Source organism: Tamandua tetradactyla, chromosome 10 (genome assembly GCF_023851605.1).
Source record: "Tamandua tetradactyla isolate mTamTet1 chromosome 10, mTamTet1.pri, whole genome shotgun sequence".
Lineage (NCBI taxonomy): Eukaryota > Metazoa > Chordata > Mammalia > Pilosa > Myrmecophagidae > Tamandua > Tamandua tetradactyla.
In genome coordinates, this window is record NC_135336.1 from 2,770,265 (window position 1) to 2,793,303 (window position 23,039).

Sequence of the window (23,039 nt, forward strand, 5' to 3'; positions counted from 1 at the left end):
GAAGAGGAGGGCTGGATGGCGGCGGGAGCGCTGCCAGCGGAGAAAGAGGGAGAGGAGGGCTGGATGGCGGCGGGAGTGCCGCCCGCCCGCGGAGAAAGCTGTGCCTTGACTTTTGCATTCTTACTGCACTTAGGAACTTCCCTGATTCCTCTTCCTCACCTCACCAGCTCTTGTTTTGCTTACAATGGCTAGATTTTTTTAAAAATCATTTTGTCTTTAAAAACCCAACAGTGATTCACAATATGAAAAGAAGATTCAAACTTGTTTCCTTTATAGGAGATGCTAACATGATTGCCTCAATCAAGCACAATCAAAGGCAATGCAACTGAATTCCAAAAAGCAAGCATGGTAAAAGGGAGCCTCAAGGTTCACAGACTGAAGAGCTTATTTAAGGAAAGACTCTGAGGGGTAGCAGGGGGTCGAAGAGACATGAAATGTGAGGAACCCTCCGAGGACAGGGTGCGGTTGCTGGGTCATGAGCATCTTGAAGCGTTCCTTGAGGGTGATTTGGTGTTGCGAGTACTTGTCATCTGGGGAGAACCCAGCGGGATGGGCTGAGCAAGTCTGTTGTCCCTTGGGGTCAAGCTTCTTCAGCGATATAGACCCAGTCTCCCTGTCCATTGAGGTAATAGTGAGGAAACATGACCATGCTTCAGGCAGACTCCAATTTCATCCGCAATCAAGTCTACAGCTCTGTCTGTCTCTAGAGCTGGTTTTTGTTGTTTGTTATTCAAGGACTTTGACTGATACAAATAGGATCCAAGTAGGTGGAAATGGGGAGAAGGAAGAAAATAAGAGTGGAGATGAGGAAAGAGGAATGAGAAGAGCAAAATAAGTAGAAGTGGGAAGATAAGGATGCTTGATGTGTCTAGGGTAAATGCACTTTGAGGAGGTCAGTAATTGACATGAGGGAGGGTGTTTAATTTCATCCTAATGCCATATTGCAGGCCTTGTTATCTAACTTACCGGTGGCTGGACTTTATGGAGTGGGACCACCCTCCACAGGCGTGCTAATGTACTTATTCCATCCTTCTGTTCTGGGGTTAGAGGAGTGGATAATAACTGCTGCCATTTGGTAGGTGCCTGCCCTGTACCATGCATTAAAAAGAATTTTTTAATGCAATTTTATTGAGATATTTTCACACAATATAATCTGTCCAAAGTGTACTCATAGTATCATCATATAGTTGTGTATTCATCACCACAATCCATTTTAGAACATTTTCATTACTCCCCCAAAATAAAAATAAAAATAAAAAAGAATACCCCAAACACCCCAGACCTTTATCCGTCCCCCCCATTATTTATTTATTTATTTATTTATTTATATGTCTTTATTTTATTACTCATCAGTCCATACACTGGATAAAGGGGTGTCAGTGACAAGATTTTCACACTCACACAGTCACACCATAAAAGCTATATAGTTATACAATCATCATCAGGAATCAAGGCTTCTGGATTACAATCAGCACCAAAGGACGCTTGGCCTTCAGAAATTCAGGTTTGGGGGTCCAGGCAGAGTTCCCAGTTAAGAACTGCTCCCCTAGACCGTCTGTACCTTGTAGACCTCTCAAAGGCCTACTATGCAGCATGTATGGCTCGCTAGAGAATGCAATGAATAGAATAAAGACCCATGTATCCTTCCTCCAAGGAACCTGGGTCCTTGGAGATAATTTTATCAGCAGTTTCAGGTATTCCCTTCTAGCTATTCTAATGCCCTAGAGACTAAAAATGGCTTTCTATATACTGCATAAGAATAACCTCAGAATGACCTCTTGACTCTATTTGAAATCTCCCAGCCACTGAAACTTTATTTTGTTTCATTTCCCTTCCCCCTTATGGTCAAGAAGGCTTTCTCAATCCCACGGTGCCAGGGCCAGGCTCATCCCTGGGAGTCATGTGCCACCTAGGCAGAAGGACAGTGAGTTTACCTGTGGAGTTGGCCATGTCTGAGCCACAGAAGAGGTTCTCTGGGGGTGACTAGGGCATATTTATAAGTAGCTTTCCCTTTGCACTTTTAATTTTATCCACAGTGCCCTGGGGTAGGTGCTATTATTTACATTTTATAGGAGAGGAAACTGAGGCTTAGAGAGATTAGGAAAGGGTTGCAAGGACACAAGGTTAGATGCAGATCTGACTCATAGAACTTGGGCTCAGGGATCATTTCATTACCCTCTGTGACAGGACCCAGGTTCCTTGGAGGAAGGGTACATGGGTCTTTATCCTGTTCATTGCATTCTCTAGCGAGCCATACATGCTGCACAGTAGGCCTTTGAGAGGTCTACAAGGTACAGACGGTCTAGGGGAGCAGTTCTTAACTGGGAACTCTGCCTGGACCCCCAAACCCGAATTTCTGAAGGCCAAGCGTCCTTTGGTGCTGATCGTATGTGTGGAGATGGAGGCCCACACTCATCTTTTGTTCTTGGGTCATGGGGCAACGTTCGCTGTTTTCCAAAAGCCAGAACTTATCACCTGTCCTGTATCTCTGGGGCTTCCATTCTTCCATTTCAGTGTAGCTTTCTTTTTATGGGAAGTGTATGTAGGTGTCCCACAGCAGACTTGCTTACGTTACTGATGGACATCCTCCCATCCCCCTCCCCAGTTTTGCTCTGCAGCTAGAGTAGATTGAATTATGTACCTTAACAGAACATATTCTGAATCCACATCCCAGTGGATGTGAATCACTTGTTAATAGGATTCTTTTTTTAATGAAAAAAAATTCTTTTTTTCAGGAAGTTGTGGATTTACAGAAAGATCATGCATAAAAGGCAGGATTCTCACACACCACCCCATTTGTTTCAACTAATAATAGCACATTTTAACAACTGTACTGTTAATTAAATTCCATGGTTTAACTTGGGCTCACTGTCTGTGTTCTGTAGTTCCATGGAATTTTAACATTTAAAAATTCCGTTATCATATATACAATCTAACATTTTCTCTTTTAAACATATTCAGATATATACATCAGTGCTGTTAGTTGCTTTCGTGATGTTGTGCTACCATCACCATCATCCATTACCAAAACATTTCCATCATTCCAAACAAGAACCCTGGACATTTTAAGCCTGAATTTCCCATTCCTTATAGCCACCCCCAGCCCAATCACCTATATTCTAAGTTCGGACTGTAGGAGTTTGCTTATTCTAATTGTTTAAAATCAGTGCAATCATACGATATTTGTCCTTTTGTGTCTGGCTTATTTCACTCAACATGATGTCTTCAAGGTTCATCCATGTTGTTGATGGATATCATGACTTCATTCCTTTTCATGGCTGAACAATATTCCACTGTGTGTGTGTGTGTGTGTGTGTGTGTGTATACATTTATCACATTTTAATTATCAATTCATTGGTTGATGAACATGATGTCTTCAAGGTTCATCCACGTTGTTGATGGATATCATGACTTCATTCCTTTTCATGGCTGAACAATATTCCACTGTGTGTGTGTGTGTGTGTGTGTGTATATACATTTATCACATTTTAATTATCAATTCATTGGTTGATGAACATGATGTCTTCAAGGTTCATCCACGTTGTTGATGGATATCATGACTTCATTCCTTTTCATGGCTGAACAATATTCCACTGTGTGTGTGTGTGTGTGTGTGTATATATATATATACATTTATCACATTTTAATTATCAATTCATTGGTTGATGGACACTTTGGTTGCCTTCCATTTTGGGCAACTGTGAATTGCAAATTCACAAGTTTGCGGAAGAGACTATCTTTACCAAGTGAGTGAGCTTTCCCACCTTGTCAAAAATCAGCTGGCTGTAAATGTGAGGGTTGGTTTCTGAGCTCGTAATTCTATTTCACTAGTCTATATGTCTGTCCTTGTACCAGTACCATGCTATTTTTTTTTTGAAAAGCCAATTATCAAATTTATTTGGAAGGTTAAGGGGCCCCAAATAACTGAAACTATCTCAAAAAAAAAAAAAGAATGAAGTTGGAGTACTCACAATTCCTACTTTAAAGCTTATTACAAAGCTACAGTTGTCAAAGAGGCATGAATACCGTGCTATTGTGGTTACTGTGGCTTTGTGAGAAGTTTTGTCATCGGAATGTGTGAGTCCTCCAACTTCATTCTTCGTCTCCAAGGTGGCTTTGGCTATTTGTGACCCCTTGTCCTTCCATATAAATTTGTCAGTTGAGTTTTCTATTTCTGCAAAGAAGGTTGTTGGAATTTTTATTGGAATTGCATTGAATCTATAAATTTATTTGGGAAATATTCACATCTTAACAGTATTTAGTCTACCAGTCCATGAGCATGCAATGTTCTTCCATTTATTTATGTCTTTGATTTCTTTTCACAGTGTTTTGTAGTTTTCTGTGTACCAGTCCTTTACACGCTTGGTCAGATTTATTCCTAGATATTTGATTCTTTGAGTTGCTATTGTGAATGGATTTTTTTCTTGATTTCTTCTGAGTGTTCATTGCATACGTATAGAAACACAACTGATTTTGAGGTGTTGGTCTTGTACTCCTCCACTTTACTAAATTCATTGATTAATTCTAGGAGCTTTGTGGTGGATTTTTCAGGGTTTTCTGTGTATAGGATCATGTGATCTACAAATAGTGAAAGGTTTCCTTCTTCATTTCCAATTTGGATGTCTTTAATTTCTTTTTCTTCCCTAATTTTTCTGGCAAGAACTTCTAGTACAATGTTGAATAACAGTAGTAACTGGGTATCTGTGTCTTGTTCCTGATCTTTCAGTCTTTCACCTTTCATAGAATGTTAGCTGTGGGCTTTTCATATATGCCTTTTATCATGTGAAGGAAGTTTTCTTCTTTCTTAGTGTTCTAAGTGTTTTAATTAAGAAAGGGTGCTACATTTTCTGCATCAATTGTTTTTTATCTTTCATTCTCTTAATGTGCTGTATTGCATTAAGTGATTTTCTTGTGTTGAACCAACTTTGCCTACCAGGGATAAATCCTACTTGATCATGGTGTATGATTTTTAAGAAAATTATTTTTATTGAGAAATATCCACACGTGTAACGTGTATCCTTTTTTTATGTGCTGTTGGATTCAGTTTGTTAGTATTTTGTTGAAGATTTTTGCATCTATATTCATAAAAAATATTGGTCTGTAATTTTCTTTTCTTGTGTTATCTTTATCCAGCTTTGGTATGAGGGTGATGTTGGCCTTGTAGAAAGAGTTAGGGAGTGAGTGTTCCCTCTTCTTCAATTTTTTGGAGGAATTTGAGAAGAGTTGGAGTTAAGTCTTGGAATGTTCGGTAGAATTCCCCTGTAAAGCCATCTGGTCCTGGATTTTTCTTTGTTGGGAGATTTTTTTATTTTTAAGTCAATTTCTTTACCAATAATTTGTTTGTTGAGATCTTCTATTTCTTCTCAAGTCAATGTGGGTAGTTTGTGTATTTCTAAAAATATATCCATTTCATCTAGGTTATCTAATTTATTGATATAGTATCCTTTTATAGTCCTTTTTATTTCAGCAGGGTTGGTAGTAATATTCCCTTTTCTATTTCTAATTTTTGTTATTTGTGTCCTTCTCTTTTTTGCTTTGTTAGTTTAGCTAAAGGTTTGTTGATTTTATTGATCTTTTCAAAGAATCAACTTCTGGTGTTTTTGGTGTTCTTTATTGTTTTTTTTCCTTTTTCTATCTTTTTTTCTCTGCTTTGATCTTTGTTATTTCCTCCCCTCTGCTTATTTTGGGTTTTGTTTGCTCTTCTTTTTCTAGTTCTTCCAATTTTCAGTTTAGGTCTGTGATGTGAAGTTTTCTGTTTTTTTAATTTCTAAATTAAATTTTATTTTATTTTTGCACGGGTAGGCACCGGGAATTGAACCAGGGTCTCTGGCATTGCAGGTGAGAACTCCGCCTGCTGAACTACTGTGGCCTGCCTTGAAGTCTTATTTTTTTAATGTAGCATTTAGAGCTATGAATTTTCCTCTCAACACTATCTTTGCAGCATCCCATACGTCTTGGCGTCCTGTATTTTTGCTTTCATTCTTCTCAAGATATTTTCTAATTTTACTTCTGATTTGGTTGTTCAAGAGTATGTCGCTTAATTTTTGTTAGTAAATTTTCCATTTCTCTCTCTGTTATTGATTTCCAACTTCATTCCATTGTGGTCAGAGAATACAGATTGTATGATTTCAGTATTTTTGAATTTATTGAGATTTGTTTTTTGACCATATGGTCTATCCTTGAGAAAGATCCATGTGTACTTAAGAAGAATGTGTGTTCTATTTTCACTGGGTGCTGGGTATATACATATATATGGAGAGAGACTGCAGCTGTTGGACTAGTTGGTTTAGCGTATGATTCAAGTCCTGTACTGCACTATTGATCTTCTGACTAGATGTTCTATCCATGCTTATCGGTTTTGTTCTATTCATTATTGCAAGTGATGTATTGAAGTCTCCATCAATTTCTCCCTTCACAAACTGTCAGTATTTGTTTCAGTTATTTGGGGGCTCTGCTGTTAGGTGCGTATATATTTATAATTGTTACATTTTCCTTTGAATTGTCCATTTTATCAGTGTATGATCACCATCTTTATCCCTCATAACTATTTTTTACTTAATGTCAATTTCACCCAGTATTAGTATAGCCATACAAGCTCTCTTTTGGTTCCTACTTGCATGGTATATTTTTTCCCTCCTTTTACCACCAACCTCTTGTATCTTTCACATTCAGGTGAGTCTCTTGCATATATATATATATATCATGCTTTTTTATCCATTTTGTCAATCTCTAACTTTTGACAGGATAGCTTAATCCATTTACATGTAGAGTCACTACTGATAATACAGGACTTTGCTCTGCCATTTTGTTATTTAGACTTTGTAAGTCTTATACCTTTTTTATCCCTCAATTCTGTTAAAGCCTACTTTTATATGTATTTGCTTTTTTTATGTTGTACCATATTGAGTGCCTTCTCATTTCTATCTGGGTATATTTTTCCTCTGTCTTCCTTGTGGTTACTATGGTATTAAAACTTAACATCCTAAATATATAACAATCATGTGTGGTTTGATGCAAACTTAACTTCAATAGCATGCATATATACTTTTCTATACCCCTTGTCCCTCCACCATTTTTTTCTACTTGTTACCACTTATCTCTTTGTACCTTGTATGTCCCCAAACCTAGATTTATGATTACTTCTTTATGCATTTACAGTTTAGTTCCTGTGGAAAGTAAGAAATGGAGTTACATACCAAACAATACAATACGATAACACTGACATTTATAATTGCCCAAGTGGCTGTCTTTACTTTAATATTTTAGGCTGTTTTGAATCACTCTCTAGTGTCCTTTCCTCTCGGTCTGATGAACTTCCTTTAGCATTGCTTGTAGGACAAGTCTAGTGGTAATGAACTTCCTTAGCTTGTATTTATATGAGAATGTCTTTCTTTCTTATATTTGAAAAAGAGTTCTATCAGATATAAAATTCTTAGCTGGCAGTTTTCCTTCAGCATTTTCAGTATTTTAACCTACTGCCTTCTTGCCTCTATGGTTTCTAATGAGAAATCAGTACTCCATCTAATTGGAACCCTCTTGTACGCAACACATTGCATTCCTTTTGCAGCTTTCAGAACTCTCTCCTTGTTCTTTGCATTTGAAAGTGTAATCAGTACATGACAAGATGTATTTTTCTTCATGTTTATCCTGTTTGGTGTTCTCTGAGCTTCTTGGGTGTGCATAGTCATATCTTTTGTTAAGTTTGGAAAGTTCTCTGTTATTATTTGGCTATTCCTTCTGCCCCGTTCTCTTTTTCTTCTCCTTCTGCAACTCCACAGCTTATTGATAAGCTTTGATGGTGTCCCCTAGATGTCTTAAGCTATTTTTACCTTTACTGATTCTATCTTCTGCCAGCTCTAATCTGCTCTTGAAACCAACTACGGAATTTTTCATTTCAGTTATAGTGATCTTCAATTCCAGCAGTTCTGTTTGGTTCCTTTTATAAATTTCTATCTCTTTACTAAGTTCCTCATATTGCTCAATCATTGTTTTTCTGATATCCTTTAGTTCTTTTTCTGTATTTCCTACATCTCCTTGATCGTTTTTTTAAAGGCCTTTTCTTCAGTCTGTCCACATTCTTGTTTTCTTTGTTGGTATTTTTTTTATCTTTATCCTCTTCTGTTGGATGGGCCATCATTTCCTGTTTATTTGTCTTGTACTCTTTGCTTTCACATTGTACATTTTAATATTTAAAAATGTAGCTCTGGGATTTACTCCCTGAGATGGCTGTTTCTTGGCCTTGTAAGCAACTAGTGATAAAACAGAGAATTTTTGAGCTTCAGCCCTCCTATCAAGGTCTGCCCAATGTAAATGCAGTGTGCAGGGCTTTGCCTACCTCTCTGGACCCCTGTGCTGGCCTGGGTTTTTGGCTTGTTAGTTGTTTTGGAGTTTCCCTGTTTAAAGGAGCTTGGTTGTCCCTTCTGCTTCGCAGGAGACAGACTTCCCACTCCCAGGCGTCTGAAGCCAGCAGGCGTTTGTCCAAGACTGTCCATTTCTATAACTCTTTACAATCCTTTCGTTGCTCATGCTGCCTTTGCTGGGAGGGTGATTTCTGGGAGGAGGGTAAAACCCAGAGAGGGCTCTCCCAAGTTGATCTTTCTCAGGCAACACAGGGCCAGGCACCCACTACGAGGGTGAAGACTGATTCCAAAATGCACTGGTGGGAGCGGGGTTCAGGAAGGGTGCCAAAATCTTCTCTGACTGCTCCCCAAAGCAGAGGTTTTCTGGCTTGCCCAGCGAATGCATCCCCTCGGCTAACTGTCCCTCAAAGCCCTGAGGAAGTGCTGTGTCTTTAAATCTCCACTGCTTTGCCCCTGTCTGGGGAGATTTGAAACAACGGCTGTCACACCTTTCGTCCAGGGCAAGTTGAAACGATAGCTTCCCTCAGAGCTGGGACCCAGAGGTACTGATTTGCTATGATTTGCTACAAAAGCTACGATCAGCGATTGGTTTTGCCCACCCCTGTTCTTGGGGAAGATGATTTTTATGTCCCTTTCTGTCACCAGTGAGGTACCAGACCCTGTGGTGGCCTGCCTTGAGGGCGGGGATGGGTGCTGCTAGCTGCCACATGGAGAGCGCAGTTTACAGTTCTGTACTGCGGTTAATCAGTCTCTTCCTCCAGCTCCTCCCTGGATGCTGTACTAGGTTCTTTTGGCCTTCAGGGTTTCAAATAATTGTTCAGACAGTTCTTGTGGTTTAATTGTCGTTTTGGTGGAGGGACTGAGTTCTGGGGCTCTCTACTCTGCCATCTTCCCCAGATGTCCTCTCAGGACCTTTTAGAGATGCATTATCAGGCAAGATGTGGACTCATTTGTGCATAGGTTCTTTTTTTTCTTCTTAATTTTTATTGATAAAACAATGTACAAGCACATATATTCTTAGCATACAAACACTCCATATATGGTGTACAATCAATGGCTCACAATATCATCACAAAGTTACATATTCCTCACCATGATAATGTTTTAGAACATTTTGTGCACAGGGTCTTTTAAGATTTTATTTAAGTGTGGCCAAACTGAGTTTGGATGGGCCTTGAGCTGTATTTCTGGAGGCCTTATTAAGAGAAGCCAGTAGATAAAGAAGCCAGAAATCAGTGGAAACCAGAAGAGCAGACATAAAAGAGAGAAAGAGATCACTTTGTGATGGGAGGCAGAGATGCAAACCAAGGAACCCTGAGGATTGGCACGAGGCTTGGAACTGCTCCCAGCAAACACCAGAATGCTACCGATTCAGGGGGAAAGCATAGCCTCACTGAGACCTTGATTTTGGATTTCTAGCCTCTGAGACTGTCAGACAATAAATCCCCATTGCCTATTGCTGGGAGTGTGATCCAATTCCTATTGCCCACCAGTGCGTGTCTTTGCAGTTCTGGCAAACTAAGGCAGTAGCGTTCTAGGACAAGCATGCTACCTCTTCTTCCACGGTCACCATCACCACCATTTATTGAATATGTATGATGAACTACCCTATGATGAGAGCATAACATACATGCTTTCCTCTAAACAACACACAAGGTGGCTAGTATCATTCTTCCACTCTTGTCTTGCAGATGAGGAAAACAAGGTAGATGGAAGTAAGGTAATTTCCTCATGTAATTCAGCTGAGTATTTCCTCATGCCACACTGTTCCCCTTTCCCCTTTAACTTGAGAGCTTTGTGTTCCAGGTTAGAGATGGGTTTGGAATATTCAGAAGAGCCTTCCCAGGCACCTGAATTTCACTGCTCCTCCTGATGGTCACACTGTGGACCCGCCCACCTCCTCAGTCCCTGGGACTTCTTTCTTGGGGTTCCAGTGGCTGATTACTTTGTAGGTTCTCCACTTGACCTCTTAACATCTACCCATCCAAATGTGCATTAGCACTGTCTATATGTGCACAAACCTCAAATGTGATTAAGGTTCAAGTTATTTTCCATGGGGCTTTTGGCAAAAGAATGCGGCAAGTCACATCTTTTCATGTCTCCAAGCTGAGCACAGGGAGGCCTGTAGGGTGGTACCCCTCGGTGTGTGTGTGTGTGTGTGTGCACACGCATGTGTGTGTACATGTGTGTAAGACAAAAAGCTGAAATGTTAATACTCCTGATCCCCTAGTGACAGAATTCTGTATCTGTCATGTGGAGAGAGCAATTCACAGTTCTATACTGTAATTTATCAGAATCTTCCTCTCACTTTTTGTTGTTTTTCTTTGTAGTTTTTACTATGTCCATATTTAGCACCTGTATAGTAAAAAGTAAAATAAATGTAATCTGGGAAAAACTTTTAAAAGCATATAGAAAAATAACAAACTCATCTGTAATCTCAATACCCAGAAATAAGTACCATTAAGATTTTGGCACTAACTTTTTCCTGTGCTGCCATAGATATACCTGACTGGGGTTGTCTTTTTCTTTTGATCACAAATAACAGAAATTATCCTCAGTGAGAGTAACAACAACAACAACAAAAGTGGGGGGCATGAGTTGGGAGGATGGTGGGGATTCCCCAAACTCAGGGGGTTATCCTTCTGAGGATGGACCCAGGTGTTGGGAAACTATCTGAAGCCAGGCTTTGCTCTCTGTGCTTCTGTGAAGGACTGAAGTAAGTGTACTTTTTGACTGCTCATCATACTTCCCCAGCCCCCCTGCTTCTGGTTTTCTAGATCCTTCGAGGACTCCTCTCTATGTGGTACACAGAGTCCTGCACTGCCCCCCTCATCCTCCCCCACTCTCAAATATACCCTTGAGGACGTATCAGAGCACAACATCCTCTGCTCCAGCTATTATCTCAGGCCTGGCAGTGTGAGCCAAGCAACGTCAATCAGTCTTCCTTGGGACAGATCCATGAACAAGAGGGACGGAATTCTCATTTCCCTGGGGGTTATTAAACTGGAGGAGGTTCCAGCTGGACCTGAAGCAATAGCATTCTTTTCCCTCTCACTGGTGAGCCCAAACAGTCCCTTTTTGGTTCGAGCTGGCTTGATTTGGGCCACTTGTTTCTGATTGAGACCTGGCCAACCACTTACGTTAAATTGCCTGCTGTAGTTCCCTCTTTTTGACACTGGTCATTGTTGCTTTTCCAAGTGCAGGTGTTTGCCCACAGCCTGGGTGTTTGGAGTCCTAGCTATGCTTGGAGACTCCCTGGCTGCATCTAAATACCATTTTCCTGGAGAGGTAATTTGATGGGCCTAAACTCGATTGGTCACACAGGAAAATTATGATGGCCAGAGTCCCACTTTGGGTGTGTGTGGATATGCAGGTGGGTGGAGAATTCACAGAGAAAGAGGGCCATTGTAGGCCAGACAAGTGGGCCTAGAGGTATTTCCTAGGGGATGACGTGTGTACATATGATGGGGACATTTCTGTGTGGGCAGCAGTCCTAGCAGTGCCACAGATATTTGATTTCTCTTGCCCTGAAAATGCCGGGACCTATCTACCAAAGCGGCCCACTGCCTCTTGCCTCTTACACTGGCATTTTAGCTCCTCTCCTGGGTTTCCCTTCCTTATTCTCTGCTCCAATCAAGGTCCTGCTCAGTATAAACCTTGCCATCTGGGTTCTTATCGTCTATTAAGGGAGCTCTAACATGTACAGATAACTTCCACAACACTGAGCAGGGTGTGATGAGAACAACGCAATATCAGGGAGGGAGACACTCCCAGCTGGGGCAACCAGGGCAGACCTTATGGAGGAGGTGGCATTTTTTTTTTAGCTGAGCCTTGGAGGATACTGTGATGGTTAAGTCCATGTGCGAACTTGCCTAGGTTATGTGCCCAGTTGTTTGGTCAAGCAATCGCTGGTCTAACTGTTACTGCGAGGACACTTTGTGGACTTAAATCATCAGTAAGTTGATTGCAACTGTGGCTGATGATATCTACAATCAATTAAGGAGAGTGCCTTCAGCAATGAGAGACATTTCATCCAATCAGTTGAAGACTTTAAAAGAAATGATGACTTCAGTAGTCAGAAGAGAGAATTTTCATCTCTATTTCAGCTGGCCAGTTTTTCCTGGGGAATTCACCTAAAACCTTCATCGGAGTTCCCAGCTTGCAGCCTGCCTTATGAATTTTGGACTCACGCTTCTCCACAGTTGCAGGAGACAATTTTATAAAATCTCAAAATATTTACAGATATCTCCTGTCCGTTCTGTTTCTTTAGAGAACTCTGAATAAAACAGACATCTAAGGTTTAGATATTGTGGGTGGAAAGAAGAACCGAGAGCCCTGGGACCGGGAGATCACAAGAGGAGGGTGTGAGTTCAGGGGCTGGAGCAGGAGATGGGTGGGGAAATGCAGCTGGACAGGCAGGGCTGGACAGGTAAGCCTGGGCCACCTAGAGAGGGCTTCGAATGTCATATACACCTACACCCAAAGAACCAAGGACTCCCGAAGCTTAGGGCTGAGAGGACAGCACGGTAGTGAACCACCCCCTCAGGACAGTCCTGCTTCAGACATGGGCTAGCAAGCCTCTGCCCTAGGATAGGCCTCAGAAGGCCAGTGTTTTGTAGCACCTTTCTCAAAATGTTCCCACCCTGCCTTGGAAGCCTGGGCTGGGCCACCAGTGCCAGCTGGGCTGTGTGTCCTGAGGATGCACCAGGCTTGTGTGGGTCCTTGTCTTCCATGTTTCTAGAAATTTTCTAAGCCACTGTGCCAGTTTGAAAGGATTTATATGCCCCAGAAAAGCCATTGTTGAATCCTGATCCATCTTGTGGAGGCAGCTGTTTCTTTTAATCCCCATTCAGTACTGTAAATTGGAAACTTGATTAGATTATCTCCATGGAGATGTGACTTGCCCAATTGTGGGTATTAACCTTTGATTAGAGGGAGATGTGACTCCATCCATTCCAGGTGGGTTTTGATTAGTTTTCTGGAATCCTTTAAAGAAGGAAACATTTTGGAGAGAGCCATGAGAACCATGAGAGCCCATGCAGCCAGAGACCTTTGTATGATTTCAACCTTTTTAAATTTATTGAGATTTGCTCTGTGACCCAGTGTATGGTCTATCCTCGAGAATGATCCATGAGCACTTGAGAAAAAGGTGTATCCTGCTGTTGTGGGGTGTAATGTTCTATAAATGTCTGTTAAGTCTAGCTTATTTATTGTATTATTCAAATTCTCTGTTTCTTTATTGATCCTCTGTCTGGATGTTCTGTCCATTGATGAGAGTGGGGAACTGAAGTCTCCAACTACTATGGTAGGTGTGTCTATTTCCCTTTTCAGTGTTTGCCACATGTATTTTGGAGCATTCTGGTTCGGTGCATAAATATTTATGATTGTTATGTCTTTGTGCTGAATTGTTCCTTTTATTAGTACATAGTATCCTTCTTTGCCTCTTTTAACTGTTTTACATTTGAAGTCTAATTTGTTGGATATTAGTGTTAGGTCGAGGGAACAGGGAAGGACACTGCAACTGGAGCTGTGGAGGCTGTGTCGCCCCTCCCAACATGACTTCAGGAACTAATGAACTGCCCCTTCAGGATGTCACCTGACCTCTATCCTTTAAAGCTGCCTGTGCCAAAGCCCACGCACGCACTCACCTCTCACCATCTTGGGTTCGGTGAGTTCTGCCTGGGAGCGCAGAAATAACCCTCCCCCCCACTTTAAATTTCCTGGTGTACCTTTTTTCTTTCTCACCCCTTTGCCTCCTAAACCTTTCAATTAGTATAGCTACTTCTGCTCTTTTCTGATTGCTATTTGCATGAAATATCTTTTCCCAACCTTTCACTTTCAACCTATGCTTATCCTTGGATCTAAGATGTGTTTCCTGTAGACAGCATATAGATGGGTCCTGTTTTTTAATCCATTCTGCCAGACTATGTCTTTTGATTGGAGACTTTAATCCATTAACATTTAGTGTTATTACTATTATTATGGGTAGTACTTTCTTCTACCATTTTGCCTTTTGGATTTTATATGTTATATCTAATTTTCCTTGTTTTTTTTTTTTTTTTACCTTTACTCATAGTCTTCCTTTCTACACTCTTCTCAACAACTCTTTCTTCTGTCTTTTCATATCTGTCTCCTGTGCTCCCTTTAATATTTCTTGCAGAGCTGGTTTCTTGGTCACAAATTCTCTCAGTGATTTTTTGTCTGAAAATGTTTTAATTCTCCCTCATTTTTGAAGGACAATTTTGCTGGATATAGAATTCTTGGTTGGCAGTTTTTCTCTTTTAGTAATTTAAATATATCATCCCACTGTCTTCTCACCTCCATGGTTTCTACTGAGAAATCTACACATAGTCTTATCGGGTTTCCCTTGTATGTGATGGGTTGCTTTTCTCCTGCTGCTTTCAAGATCCTCTCTTTCTTTTTGACCTCTGACATTCTGATTAGTAAGTGTCTTGGAGTACGTCTATTTGGATCTATTCTCTTTGGGGTATGCTACACTTCTTGTATCTGTAATTTTAAGTCTTTCATAAGAGTTGGGAAATTTTCAGTGATAATTTCCTCCATTAGTTTTTCTCCTCCTTTTCCCTTCTCTTCTCCTCTGGGACACCTACAACATGTATATTTGTGCGCTTCATATTGTCATTCAATTCCCTGAATCCCTGCTCATGTTTTTCCATTTTTTTTCCCCTGTAGTTTCTGTTTCTTGTTGGATTTCAGATGTTTCATCCTCCAGTTCACTAATCCTATCTTCTGCCTCTTGAAATCTACCATTGTAGGTTTCCATTGTTTTTTTCATCTATTCTATTGTGACTTTCATTCCCGTAAGTTCTGTGATTTGTTTTTTCAGACTTTCAATTTCTTCTTTTTGTTCATTCCTTGCCTTCTTTATATCCTCCCTCAATTCATTGATTTGGTTTTTGATGAAGTTTTCCATGGCTGTTCGTATATTCTGAATTAATTGTTTCAGCTCCTGTATGTCATTTGAATTGTTGGTTTGTTCCTTTGATTGGGCCATATCTTTAATTTTCCTGGTGTGATTTGTTATTTTTTGCTGGCATCTAGACATTTAATTACCTTAACTAGTTCATTCTGGAGATTGCTTTCACTTCCTTTACCTAGGGTTTTCTTGTTGGATGAATTTGCTGTCTATCTGTTCTTTGACATTCAATTCAGCTTATTCTGGACCTCTAGCTTAGGTTTTGTTTAATAGAGGAGAATTTTTCAGTTCTTGTTTTCTTGTTTCTTGCCCTACTTGTATGGTGCCTTCCCCCCCCCCCACACACACACACACTTAGGAGGGTCTACTTAGGTATTATAGACCACAGTTGGATTTTCCCAGGCCAAACCGGCCTCCTATCAGTAGGAAAGAGTCACCTGTGTCAGTTTTCCCTGAGGGTGAGACCCAGCAGATTGAAAGACTTTCCTGTGAAGTCTCTGGACTCTGTTTTTCTTATCCTGCCCAGTATGTGGTGCTTGTCTGCCTGCAGGTCCCACCAGCATAAGATGATGCTGCACCTTTAACTTTGGCAGACTCTCCCTGCTGAGGGCATGGTGGAGACAGAGGAGAGGTTGTAGGCTGGTTTTAATGGCTTCAAATTACCAAGCCCTGGTGTCTGAATTCCTTGATGGAGGGCTTCCACCTGAGTTGGGCTTCACCCCTCCCCTGGGGAAGGCACAGTTTCCAGATAAGCCCTGAAAGTATCTTGTTTCTGCCTATGCCTGGGGCAGTTGTAGCCTGAGAAGTCCTGCCACTGAATCCAAAGGCAGTCAAGCCTTTGTAGAAACACAGTCACAAAAACCTCTGTTTCCTTTTTTTTTTTTTCCTTTTTCCATTAGCCCTGCCCCCTTGAGCCAGGGCAAAAATGAGCAACCTCTGCTTTGACCAGGTTCACCTGAGCTGGGGGCCTATTTTTAGTAGTCAGAGTTTGTTAATTAATGCCACAATTGGCATTTGGTCAGGCTCAGCCCCTGCTGCTTGTGAAATGTCTTTTCTTTCCCCTCTGGGAAGCAGCCTGTGGGGGAGGGGCGCTGGCTGCCGTGGCTTGGGGAACTCACGGTTCTGGAGAGGCTCACAGCCAGTCCAGCTGGTCCAAACTGGGTTACGCTGATGTGGCCCCAGGAGCTGTTCTATACTGTTTCTGGTTATGTAGTAGTTGTTCTGGAGGACGAACTAAAACGCACATTGCTAAGCTGCCATCTTGGCCTGGAACCTCATACAAACCAGCCAGAGACCTTTGGAGATGAAGAAGGAAATGCCCCTGGGGGAGCTTCATGAAACAAGAAGTCTGGAGAGAAAGCCAGCAGATGTCGCCATGTTCGCCATGTGGATTTCCAGTTGAAAAAGAAACCCTGAATTTCATCAGCTTTCTTGAACTGAGGTATCTTTCCCTGGATGCCTTAGATTGGACATTTCTATATCCTTACTTTAATCTGGACATTTTTTGTGGCCCTAGAACTGTAAACTTGCAACTTAATAAATTCCTCTTTTTAAAAGCTGTTCTGCTATATTAATATTTTGGCAGCTAGCAAACTAGAACAGCTGCCTGCCAAAGACCAGGACCAGTCAGGTTTGCTCATATGGCAGAATCCCCGAGTCAACACCAGGGCCCAGGTGGGGTCCCTGTGACTGTCCTTTGTGGCATCTTCCCTCCCTCCCTCTACTCTGGGGGGACCAGATGCCCTGAGGAGCTCCAGAGCTCATGGCCATGGGGCATCCTGGGGCCTACGGATGAGGCCCATTCTAGGAGGGCAGTTTGGTGAGCAGATCACTCCCACTGGTCAGCGCGCCATTTCTTTTGTAGAAATACCAAATGTGGGGGATTCTCCCTCATGTAAGGCACAGGACGCATTTGGGGCTCTGGGGCACAGCTCCTGCTTGGGCCAAGCTGCTGTGTGTGGTGCTGTGTGTCTACTCTTGCCCTTGGGTCTACCCACCCTGGCACTGTCCAAGCCTGCGGCACCTGAGGTGGTGGGTGGTCACCTGGCCCCCTGTAGTCGTCACACCTATGGGGGGGCTCACCTCTGTCTTCCGAGGGCTTCCCAGACCAGCCCCATGATGCCATGCGGCCTTTCCTGCCCGTGTCCTTTCTTACTCCTGTGGATGTGGTGAGCAGGAATGAGACCATTCCTTGCCCCTTGTCCAGGAACCTCTTGCCCGTGTCACTGCCTGGTGCAGTGCTGGTCAAGTCCACATGTAACTGCTCACATTTCCCTGTGTGTTCTGAGTAACACTAGCATTTGTGGCATCATCAAGGAAGCAATGCAATGGCCTTGGGGAGAGACCCTGGAAGCCAGTCCTGGGCTGTGTGATGGATCATGAGCAATGAGGCAGCGGCTTTGACTAAATGGGACCGGGGAACCACAGAGGCCAAACACTATTTCAGCATAACAGGTTGCCCAGAGCTGTGGCATTGTAAGTGGCAGTGGTCTTGCTACATTTTTTTTTTGCAGTGGGAGAGATGAAGCTAGTTGGGAGTGGCTAACTTACTTGGCCATAAAGAACAGGAAGAGATGGTTCTGGACTGAACAGGAGGAGGTGGTGGCTGCACACTGTGGGGAATCTTTATGTGCACCGAGTGGACGATCAGCGAATATGTAAGTTAGTATCAATCCCCATACCTCATGTGGACCCACGAATTTTGTGATACGCTTAAAAATCAAATTGTTGACATGGACAGGGGCTCTGCAAAAGATATTTACCCAAGGCCCCACATATCTTAGGGGTAGTTCTGTCTTGGTTAGTATTTGAGATGTCAGCCCCCCGCCTCCGCCCTCAAGGGTAAGCCCATCCATGCTGACAATCCCCGGACCCCAGGCCCAGCTTCCTGCCCCTGCATGCCCTCCTGGCCCCAGGTACCAGGTAGACATGAGGGACAAGAGAGGCCTAGCAGCATGAGAGAGCTTCGAGGGGGTGGGGGGGGAGGAAATGGTCACAAGCCAGGAGGAAGAGGTCGGTGGGCGAAAGCCTGTGGGTCAGCCTTTTCTGGGACCTGGTGAACCGCCCCAGCCAGATACCCAAGCCAGAAACCAGGGCAATGTCCTGAGCTCCTCCTTCTGCAGCCAATAAGCCCTAGGCCCAGCCTGTTCTGCCTCCTCCAGAGTTATTCAGACCTTCTTGCCCATTTCATGAGACTGGTCCTGGCTCTAAATTTTTTTTTTTCCGGTTTTATTGAGATACATTCACATACCATACATACAAATCGTCTGAAGTACACAATCAATGGCGCACAGTATGTGCATACAGCCCTATGATCATTTTTAGAACATTTTCATTACTCCAGAAAATAAATAAAAACAAAAAAGAAAACCCGAATCCTCTGATTTCCCTCACTGCCCCACATTATTGACCCATAGTATTGACCATTGATGAAGAACTAATAAAATATTACTGTTAACTATAGTCCATAGTTTGCAGTAAGTACTGTTTTTCTCATATACCCCTCTGTTATTTACTCCTTATAACAGTGCCATACATTTGTTCTAGTTTATGAAGGAGCTTTTTAAAATTTGTACAGTTAAATATGGACATTGTCTGCCACAAGATTCACTGTGTTGTACAGTCCCATGCTTTAGCCTCCAACTTTCCTTCTGGTGAGATACATGACTCAAAACTTCCCCTTTGGCCAGCCTGTCCAGAACATCAGCTAGTTCCATCCCCCTATCCCATGTTATCAACAGCCCCTCCCAACATGAAAAAGTTAGAATGGGCATAGCCCAAATACCCCTAAAAATTGGGAGAAAGATCAAAGTGATGGTGGAGTTATACAGAGAAGGTAGGGTTTAACAAATTAGTATGATTACCGAATCATTGTATTAATATTCTTTTAGTCGTGAGTATCTTAGGGCAGCTACAAGTAGAAACCTAAAATTGTGGAATTGTAACCCATACCAAATTCTGAAATCTGTTCTACAACTAATTGTTGTGCTATGCTTTGAAATGTATTGCTTTTTTGTATACTTGTTATTTTTCAAAAAAAGAAAAAAAAGTCAATTGTGATGATAACAAAATATTTATTCCTTCTAGCCTCTAATGTTCTGGAGCAGCTAGAAGGAAAATCTGAGAGTATGGTATGGTAGCCTATGACAAACTCTGGGATCTGTCCCATAACTACTTGTTGAAGAGTGCTTTGAAACTATTGCTTTCTGTCTCTCTTTCTTTGCTTTGTATATATATTATATTATACAATAAACGAAGTTAAAGAACAACATTAAAAAACAACTTCCCTTTATACCACATTCATACAGCATTCAGTAGCATTAACTATTCTCACTTAATAATTAACATGCTTCTGACACCTCTATCCATTTCCAAAAGTTTGAATTCAATCTAGTTAAACATTCTGCACACATTAAGCAACAACTCCCTGTTCTTCATCCTTGTTGCACACCCTGGCAACCTGTATTGTATATTTCACATTACGAGTTTGCATATTATAATTAGTTCATATTAGTGAGATCGTATGACATTTTGTGTCTGACTTATTAACACAATGTCCTCAAGGTTTATCCACGTTTCATGTGCTTCAGAATTTCATTCCTTCTTATTGCTGAATAGTATTCCGTTGTATGTATATGCTGCATTTTATCTGTTCACCTGTTGATGGACACTTGGGTTGTTTCCATCTCTTGGCAACTGTGAATAATACCGCTATGCACATCGGTGTGCAGATGTCTGTTCGGGTCCCTGCTTTCAAATCTAGGTATGTTCCAAGTAGTGGGATTGCTGGACTGTAAGGCAACTCTATTTAGCTTTCGGAGGAACTGCCCTGACTCTAATTTTTGCGTTTTACATGCATCTAGTTTAGCAAGTCAGATAAATCAACAAGACGTTTTTACCCCAAAGAGCAGTCTCTGCCCATCCCTCCCCTCCCTTCTTCTGCTTCCCAGAGGCAACCACTTTTCATTCCCAGCACTGATTGTTTTCGTACTCCTGTGGGTATGGGGAGGGCCTGCACTGTCAGCATCGCTGCAGGGTGGTAGTGTGTCTTTACAGCTTTCTTTTGGGGGCTGGTCAGATTTCCTATAGATGGCTTTCCCCCGTGGTCTGGCTGGACATTAGGAACCTGACTTCCAGTGCCTGGGGCAGAGGCTGGGATGGGGCATGCCTCAGCCTTCAGCACATGCCCCCTCCTGGGATTCCCCGGGGTTGATGAGCTGCACAGGATCACAAAGCCCTGTGCTCAGGGCCACTTGTTTCACCGGCTCAGAGACCCTCCGTGTTAGCCTCTCAGAAAAAAGGCCTCCAGTTTCGTCCGAATGAGGAAGGGAATGGGGGAGGGGGTGCGGCCTCAGCCCTCCGGTTTTTGACTCCACCTTCACCCCCTATCTCGCCCTGTCCCCTCCACTTTCAGAACCATCTGGCAGTTCTGGGGTGTAAATAGGATTTGTTTTCTACTTTCTTCACTGCTGGCTCAGGTTCTGCTATGTGGGTTACTATTTGTCTAGTTTCTTTCTGGCTTCCAAAATCTTTGCTATTGACTCCTGTACTATTCTCTCTCTCCCTGTTTCGAATCTTAAAAAAAAAAAAGACAGATTTCAGGAAAGAGTGGAGGTGAATGCCACCTTTAAGCTACCAAAGCAATCTCTAACACTTAAATCTGACCATGTCTCCTTCCTGTTCAAAATGCTTCCATCGCTCCCCACTGGCAGCAGGATAAACAACAGAAATCCTGGGCATGCCAGTTTTTAGGCTGTACCCCAAATCAGGGTTTACTCCTCTCCTGGAGCAAAACATTTGATTCTCCTAGTCACAGTGAAACAGAAATTCCCAGACACCTAGTGACAGAAGTAGTCAAAAGTCCACCTTTCACTCTCTATTGGATGCCAATGCTAAAACAGTGCTGAGGTTTCACCTGCATGACTGGTGAGCTATTTACTCTATTATCATACTAAGGAGTCAATAGCCAAGATTTTCTCTCTGGGAAAGAGAAGCTTGAATTGCTAACTGGTTCTGAGTCCTGAGCTGAAGTTGCTTGCTCAGGTTGGGGCTGAAGGATGGTATTGTGGTGTGTGTGTTTGTGTGTGTGTGTGTGTATTCACACCTGTGGCTCACTGTCCTGAACCACTGAAAGGAATTTCCAGTTTATGGAAAACTGGTTTCTAGTTTCCAGCAACTAGAAGGAAGACTTTTTGGTTGTACTTTCCGGGGCATAAATTGCACCTGGTGATTAAATTTGTTCATTCTCCCTCCGCACTAAATCATGTTGGACCACACAAATTCTTGGCCTAGGTAATCCTGTTAGACCTAAACCAAAGGGACGGGCTTTTTCCTACAAGGGTTAGGGAGACAAACATCTGTAGGGTGAGCTGGAAAGATCAACTAAAAGCTGGGGATGTTGGCACACAGTTTCTCTTTCCGCTTAATGATAACACAAAGGAATTGTCAGAACAAGTGGAACTCCTGGTTTACCTTGCTCAAAAACAGGTTGTATTGATCTATTTACTCTATTGTTATAGTAAAGAAAAATGCAATCATGGGTGGCTCTAATACAGTGCTAGGAACCATAGGGTGATTTTCCTAAGAATCTTGCTTACTCACCCCTCTTCCCCAAGACAAAACCCATTGGCTTTGTAGTTCACCCCCACAGAACCACCCGCTCCTGCAGGCAATAGTGTGCTTTCTCTTATTGAGGTTTGCATAGTTTGTTCCCGTTGCCTGGAAACCCTATTCTACCTTTTGTACTCCACCTAGGCTGGCCTACTTGTGGTTTCTCAAACACATCAGTCTTATTCCCACCTCATGGCCTTTGCATTGGCGCTTCGAGCTTCCTAGAATGTTCCTCCCCGATATATCCAGGTAGCTTGCCCACCGTTTCATTCAAACCTCCACTCCACTGTCATTGGACAATTGGGCTTATTGCTCACTGCAGTGAAGCACATCACACACCATGGAGAACTTCGGATGTCTTAGTGAGAGGATGGCAGAAAGGGCTGGTGGGACTGGGGCTTGTTTTTGTCCGGATCCCTCCTGTTCACAGAGTGGCCTTGTGTGCTGTTGATGTTCTGTGACACTGTTTATGTCCAACAGGAGAACCCTGCAGCCTAGCTGTGAGAGCCAGGCCAAGGCTTGGATGTCAGGGACTGCTTTCCTCCTTTCTCGTCACCGGATCCCAGGAAGTTATAACAAAAAATAGAGGAGAGAGACAGATCAACTAAAGTGTGTTGAATTAAACGATGAAGTGTGTCCACTTGACAAACTCTTATTCCACATTCAAGTCCTCAGCTGTATGCCCCCTCTTCCGGGAAGCCCTCCCTGCCTGTCCCAGGACTATCCTGATCTGGGATCCTACTGCCCTCTGCACAGGCTGTCACTAAAGCGGTTATCAGAGGGCCCTGCCACTGACGGGCTGTGTGTCAGACACCCACCAGGCTGTGAATTCCCCTTTGAATCTCCAGTGCCAAGTACAGAGCTGGTGCTGGATGACTTTAGTGTGGCTGATGGACCAGCTGGATGCCCAGTTCGGTTGTGCATGAATTGCACCTCTGGAGGGAGGTCAGGAATTCTGAGTGTGTTCTCTAGTAGCATGTGGGCTGCAGGCCACTGGGTGGGAAATAGTTAAACAGCAGTCACAGGGACAGCAGCCAGAGGGTATGTTTGCAAGTTTGTGATTCTCAGGGACAACTTTAGGCCCCGAGAACTTTGGCCCCCATGTGGGGCCTCTGCAGTGTAGACTCCATCTG

The 23,039-nt window shown here is 42.6% G+C and overlaps 1 long non-coding RNA gene and 1 pseudogene across 1 annotated transcript in view; both read right to left on the reverse strand.

Moving 5' to 3' along the window:
* Positions 1–384: 384 nt before the first annotated feature.
* Positions 385–643, reverse strand: LOC143648899 (H/ACA ribonucleoprotein complex subunit 3 pseudogene; annotated as a pseudogene).
* A 21,659-nt stretch (positions 644–22,302) lies between these two features.
* LOC143647784 (uncharacterized) overlaps positions 22,303–23,039 on the reverse strand; it is a 52,029-nt gene continuing 51,292 nt past the window's right edge. The window contains exon 3 of the long non-coding RNA XR_013158182.1: positions 22,303–22,450. This is a non-coding gene — a long non-coding RNA (uncharacterized LOC143647784). The remainder of the gene's footprint in view (positions 22,451–23,039) is intronic.